Source organism: Acomys russatus, chromosome 17 (genome assembly GCF_903995435.1).
Source record: "Acomys russatus chromosome 17, mAcoRus1.1, whole genome shotgun sequence".
Lineage (NCBI taxonomy): Eukaryota > Metazoa > Chordata > Mammalia > Rodentia > Muridae > Acomys > Acomys russatus.
The window spans coordinates 48,302,077-48,308,946 of NC_067153.1; the positions used below are offsets into that span (position 1 = coordinate 48,302,077).

Below are 6,870 nucleotides of genomic sequence, written 5' to 3' on the forward strand. Positions count from 1 at the left end.
TTACAATACAGCTGGGCGTCCTTGTCAGAGGATAAGGTTAAGTCCTGAGCAGAATTCTTCAAATCATTAGTTTGATAGAATAGGGGACACATGTTAATTTTGAGTGATATTGGGGATTCCTTTCAGAGCCCACAGGCATTTTCTTGGCCTTCTAGAAGCAAAGAGGTGCTATTACTTGCAGATGCCTTGTTGTTTTGAAGCTGGCAAGCAGGGCAGCGGTGTGGCCAGCTAGGCTGGGAGGTTCAGAAGTGCCCCCCACATACACACCCTGCGCTAGTGAAACCTTTTCATTTAGTTTTCCCTATATTCTACACAGGTTCTTCTGTCCCATTTCCCTGGGGGAGGATTCCAGTGAGCTTCCTTGGGTCTCAGCAAGCAGAGGCTTTTCCTTTTCATTATGGAAGAGGCCTCTGCCTTACTGGCTTTGGTTATCAGCCCCAAACTGCTGAACCTGCCACTATCCCCAAAGATGAGGACAGGATGGCTTCTGCTTCTCTGGAGCCAGCTGGGGCTTCTCTTTAGTCTGCTCATGGGTGTGAAACGTGAGGGGCGTGGCTTCCTTGTCCAACTCTGATTCTGCTCTACGTGTGGGTCTGAGACCCCGGCTTGGGGCTGCTCTTGTGGCAAATATCCATTTGACTGACATGGCTGCCATTGACTTAAGCCCATCTCCTGCTTCTGTGACAGGGGCGTCCCTCCTCAAAGTGCTAGTACAGTCTTGTTGCTGTCCTCCGGAAGGGGAGGTACAAGTGCAGAAATGGTCCTCAGGTTCCTTCAGTTCCTGCTTACATAGGGACTGAGGGGCAGGTCTCCCAGAGGGAACACAAACCCATGTGTTTCCCTCCATGTCTCCAAACCCATGATCCTTGCTCAGTCTTCTCAGGGTCTGTGCAGTCTGCTCAGGCCTACACAGGTTCTGGGCATTAAAACTATTAAATACATTCCTTTGACTCCTCTCTTCTATGGGCACCCCTGAGAAGCTCTGAAGAGCCAGGTTTGGACTGGGCCCCGGGGAAATGGGCTTCTCCTTTAATTTCTGCTGGATGGGGCAGCAAGTCAAGAAATTGTGTAATTCCCATAGGATTTTAAGAAGTACTGTCTCCATATCCAGGAGGCCCGGACAGGTGCCAAGGAGGAGCCTCCTCGTGATATATTTTTACCTGACTCCAGATAATACATGATGTACCAGGAAGTGGAGTCTTCTCCCTCTTTTGGGAAGCCTTCCGCCATGCCTGTGGGCTGGTGACAGTGCCTTTTCTTTGCCCTAGAGCCCATGGCACCTGCCCTGGCTAATGCACCTGTGATCTCTGGCCAGGAAGTGGCTTCCACTGAGTACCTGTCTGTAGAAGCTGGTGCGTGCAGGCTGTAATGGAGTGATGCATCTAGCTGGGATAGGCCACTGATTGAAGAGATTGGTGTGTGTGTGTCTGAAGAGATGGCTCCACGGCTAAGAGCACTTGCTGCTCTTCTAGAGGACCAAGTTCAGTTCCTAGCACCCATGGAGCAGCTCACAACTGCCTGTAACTCCAGCCTTAGGGGGATCTGACACCCTTGTGTAGTCCTGTAGGCACTTGCATGTGTGAACATATGCACAGAATGACAAAAAAAAGAATAAAATATATTTTAAGAGGCGATGAAAATGTAAATTGCAGTGACTTATTAATTTATGGGTATGCTTTACTGAACATCTACTGTGAATTCATATGGTACAAAGAGAAGTGTTGGTGAACTTTTCTGTCCCACCAGGTCATTCCCAGGTACACAGGAATTTAACTCTTTAGAGGACACAGGGCCTAAGTACCTAAGGGATAAATAGAAATTGAAATTTGTGAGTGCTTTTTGCCCATCAAGCAGGAGCTCTCACTTGTATTGTTTCTGGAAAGCATTTGGCAAGTCACTTGCTTTACAGAAGGAATTTTGGTATTGAAACTAGTCTTAAGCAAATTATGTGATTTTTAAAAAAAACATTTGTCCTAAGGAATTGAGGGCTGTTGCCACACTCTTCACTGGGCCATTACTTAACTATTAAGAGTCTCTAACCCATTGTCAAGGTGCAGTAGTTCCTGTTTGTAATCCCGGAACTGGGAAAGTGGAGTCACGAGGACAATGGGGCTTTCTTATCAAGCTGCCCAGCCTAATTGTGAGCTCCAGGCCTCCCCTTCCTCAGAGGAGGGAGATGGTGTTCCTGAGCATGGCATTCTAGGTTGCCCTCACATTCACATGTGTGCACATAAACATGCATGCACATAAACATGCATATACATGTACACACCTCTGGGGAAAAATACAAAATACAGGGGCTAGAGAGATGGCTCCTCAGGTAAGAACACTGTTCCTCCAGAGAGCCTTGGTTTGAGTCTCAGCACCCACATGGTGATTCACAGCCATCTGTAACTCCAGTTCCCAGGGGATCTGATGCCCTCTTGTGACCTCCATAGGCTTACCTAAGCTCACACATGGTGTACACACATAAAAAAAAACACTCACACAGAAAGCAAAATAAATAAATCCAGTTTTTAAAAAATTTGTCTTGCCTGCTAAAGTACAGTTTGTGTGATAACCAGGCCATAAAATGTAAATTCACTACCACTACTGAGGAATAAAGCAAGATCTGGAATTAAAAAAAAAAAAAAAAGATTAAGGCCAAGCCAAACGTGATTGAGTTCAGCTGTGAGGAGCAGTGTGACGAAAACTAAGCTGGAGAGCCTGAGGACTGAGGGGCCTCTCTGAGGAGGGGCCATTCAAGGCAGCAGGCCTGCGTGCAATGAGGGAACAGGCTTCACACAGGGTGCCAGGACAGCTTTACAATGGAAAGAAGGGACCAAGGTGAGACAGTGAGTCTGGAGAAAGGGGCAAAGGTAACAGGGTGAGCTGGAAGGCATGGCCACACCACCGTCTGTCTTAGGGCTCTGTGGGGAAGGGGCCCGTTCTGATCTCTCTCCCTGCCTCCTCCCTCTGCTTTGGTTTTATTTTTTATTTTTGGTTTTGTTTTGTTTTTTAGACAGAGTTTCTCTATGTAACCTTGGCTGCCCCAGAACTTGCTCTGTAGGCCAGGCTTGCCTTGAATTCCCAGAGATGTGCCTTTCTCAGCTCCCAAGTGCTGAGATTAAAGGCATGCGCCATCACGGCTGGCCTTTGCTCTGATGCCTGTTTTGTTGGCATCACCCTGTCGCTTATAAAATAGATCCTAAGTAGGAGGATGTAAAGAAGGGAAGCCAGTCAGGAGAGGTCCAGAGAGAGAGAGAGACAGACAGACAGACAGACAGACACAGAGTCAGAGACAGAGAGACAAAGAGAGCCTTTGCTGTTGGAAGGGCAGCCTAGGCATATATGACCTCGACTGGCTTTGGGTTTGTGGCAGAGGAGCAGGCTTCTCAAAACGGCACTTCTGTCTGGATTGCCTGACAGCAAAACCAGACTCATAATTATTGGGTCCTGTGTGAATTGAGGATGCAAAGTTTCTTCTTCAGAAATTGATAAAAATTTCAAGACAGCATCCTCAGAGGAATAAAGCAGGCACGGAGATGTCAAAACATGGGCCGATGTCACTATCCAGGTGCTGTCTGTTCACCACAAAGCTTTGACAAAGACTGATGCCACTGCCCTTTTGGTCCCATGCTGGTGAAATCAGTAGCAAAGGGCTCAGCCTCAGGCAGACATGGGGACACTGCTGCTTTGGCATCACAGTCACAGGTTGTTAGCTTCCCCTGGGTGATCCTGGTCAAATGTGGTCTTTAGAGGTGTCCTGGACTGACTGTCTCTGTCCTCTTAAGGCCTGTGTGTTCATACCCCAGTCACTACCAGTGTCATAGTATTGAGAAGGTAGTTAGGCCTTGAATATTGCAAACATTCTAATAAAACAGAAAAGCTACACAGACCATAGATAAGTGATTTTCAACCTTCCTAATGCTGCAACGATTAACACAGTACCTCAGTTTAAAATAAAATTATCTCATTGCTACTTCATAGCAATTGCTATGAATATCGCTACTATTATGAATCATAGTGTAAATATCTGATATGTAACCCAAAGGGGCTGCTACCCACATTTTGAGAAACACTGCCATAGAGTCCTGCTAAAGACTCACAATGGCCAGGGCCTGAGCAGATGGCTGTGAAAGCTCACGGACTAGAGCGCCATCAATTCACCTACATAGACCATCACAGCGCGTGGCATGCCTGCACAACAGGGCTGGGAGGCAGAGGCAGGGTTTGGGAGCATGGTTGCTGGTCAGCTAGACTAGTTGGATCTCTGAGTCCCTGGTTCAGTGAGAGCCTGTCTCAAAAAACCAAAGTGGGAAGTGCCCGAATAAGACACCCGATATCGACCTTTGTGCGTGCACCCACCTGTACTCACACAGATTCCATAGGCCAAATGACTGAACTTGGCTGGTAATGGAGAGCTAAAACATTGGTAAGGGCCAAATTATCTAGAGCTATTTTAAATCTCCTTTGAGACCAGTGCATTGCCTGTTCCTTGTTTGCCCTAAATCCTTTAAACCTGGAAGATGTACTCTCACTAGACCACTTGCATCCATCAGTCCAAAAGCTAAGAATGTGATCAGGTGGATTCTGAAACCTACAACAAGATTCCGTTGTTGATGGTGTTGTTGCTGTTGCAAACCCACCTACCGGTGGTCCCCACTAATGTTTTAGGCAAATGCCTTGCTTTATGCCTTTCTTTGTGTTTAGGAAGTGCAATTTCAGGTAACCACATGCACAGAAGAACATGTCTTTTCTGAAAACCTAAAGTCTGTGTTTGGGTCATGGTCGTGCATTTTTGGCTCATGAATAAACCATGAGCTGTTTTTATTCAACATGAAGGGGCTCCATTATGAGGTTGGTGGTCTTATAAAAATGATTCTTCCTGCCTCACTCTCTGTGGCCATTTGCAAACTAGGCCCTCACTAACGTCTTGGCAGTGCAGTTGCTCTAATCCTGGACTTTGAGCCTCCAGAATAAAGACATAAAACTTTGAGCCCTAGATTAAAAGTGCTTGGTGTGTTTTTTTTCCCTAGTAACTGACAGGCAATAAAACCCTGACTTTCTTTCACTTTATTTCTCCTTGTCCCCATTCTGGCCATTGCTGGTTCCTCAGGTCACCCCTGTCCACCAATGTGGAAATGAATTGGGGGAGGGGCAGGAGAGTGATGCTGATGCCATTGAGCTGCACATCCCTGAACCTGGCTCCAACCTGAGACCCTGGTTTTTGGACTTTCCAAGGGTCCCCTTCTTCCCTGGGGTCCCTCAATTAACCAGGCCTTTTCCAGACATTCTTCAGCCCTGGGTTTGCAGAGGTGTGGCCAGCCTACACTCCTGCTCAAGGCTACGTCAAGGCTAGAGTAAACATGACCAGCCTGTGTACTCTGACCGACTGGGAGAGTGTCCTTCCCGCCACAGCCCTCTCCTGCTCATGCCTTAGAGGTCCTGCCACCATCAGACACCAGCTTGTGTGCCCAGCGGTGCAGGCCAGAGGGCCTCAGAAAGTCGCTGCTATTCAATGAGGAGATGGGGTGAGGAATGGGGGGATGCCACATCATGTCTGCATCTCTGGTGGTCTCAAAGATGCCCTGTGATGCCACTTCACAAATTGTTTCTTAATATGGCAGTGGTGACCCAGGCCATCACTAGCCTCCATAGAGGCTTCTTTGGCCCCCTTAAAACTTGTTTTAATATATATTTTGTTATTTATATAATTTTAACACATTTGTTTGTTTTGCATGTGAGGGGCAGGCAAATGCATGTATGTGTGGATCAGAGAACAGCTTGTCTGAGTCAAAATCTAGGAGTTAAACTTAGGGTATCTGGCTTGGATGCAAGCACCTTTCCTTCCGAGCCACCTCCCCCAGCCCCTTGGCTTGTTCATGGCATGTTGGGGTCTCCTGGCTGTGCAGGAATGCTGATGGTTTGGGGTCTGACCCACTCCAGCCTCACAGCCTCCAGATTCTCCTCCAATATGACAATTCACCGTGACACAGCAGAGTGTGGAGAATGAGAGGGAAAAGAGAATTCAACTGCAATGCAGGAATCAACAGGGTGGGGAAAAAAAAAAAAAAAAAACCCTGACTCATGATGACAGTGTCTTTACTACAGTAATAACCACACAGAGCAACCCATTCTCAGAAGGGGAAAGCTGCAGGTGTTAAGTGGGAATTTGAGGTTTTGCAGCCAAAAACCTTGTTACTCAAAAAGAAAACCCCACAACTGTGGTGGTTGTATATTATTTCTTCCCGCTCTGGCCTCCAGCAGTCTGTCTTCTGTCTCTAGGGATCTGTTATTCTGGACGTTAAATATATACCTGATGGTGATGAGGATGTTGATGATGATGATGATGGTGGTGGTGGTGGTGGTGATGGTGGTGGTGTCTGTGTATCCTCTTGTGCCTGACTTCTTTCACTTAGCTACAGTACTGTGAACCTTGCAACCTCTCCAGTAGCCAAGTGTGCGTCTTCTTGGGGAGATGTTCATTCAAATCCTCCTGTTATTTTTTGTTTCTTTTTGTCTTCCCTTGCCTATTTCTAACCTGGCTGTATGACATTTTCCTGTTGAGTTGTAAGAATTATTTGTAAAGGTTTTGTTTATCATGTGTGTGTGTGTGTGCCTGCATGAGCGATGTGTCCCACATGCACGCAGGTACCCAGGAAGCCAAAGAGCATCAGATCCCCAGGCTAGGGGTAGACAGTTCTGAGTGCTTGGTGTGGGTGCTGAGAGCCAAACCTGGGTCCTCTGCAGGAGCATCAAGTGCTGTTAACTATTGAGCCATCTCTCCAGCCCCAGGAAATTCTCCATAGACTCTGGAGAGAAGGCCTTTACCTGATACAGGACTTGCAAGGGTTTCCTCCCATTCTACAGTGTATCCTTTCCTTTTTT

General features: G+C 47.1%; 1 long non-coding RNA gene across 1 annotated transcript in view; it reads left to right on the forward strand.

Moving 5' to 3' along the window:
• The first annotated feature begins 530 nt into the window (after window positions 1-530).
• LOC127201527 (uncharacterized) overlaps window positions 531-6,870 on the forward strand; it is a 59,228-nt gene continuing 52,888 nt past the window's right edge. Inside the window, exon 1 of the long non-coding RNA XR_007832197.1 lies at window positions 531-591. This is a non-coding gene — a long non-coding RNA (uncharacterized LOC127201527). The remainder of the gene's footprint in view (window positions 592-6,870) is intronic.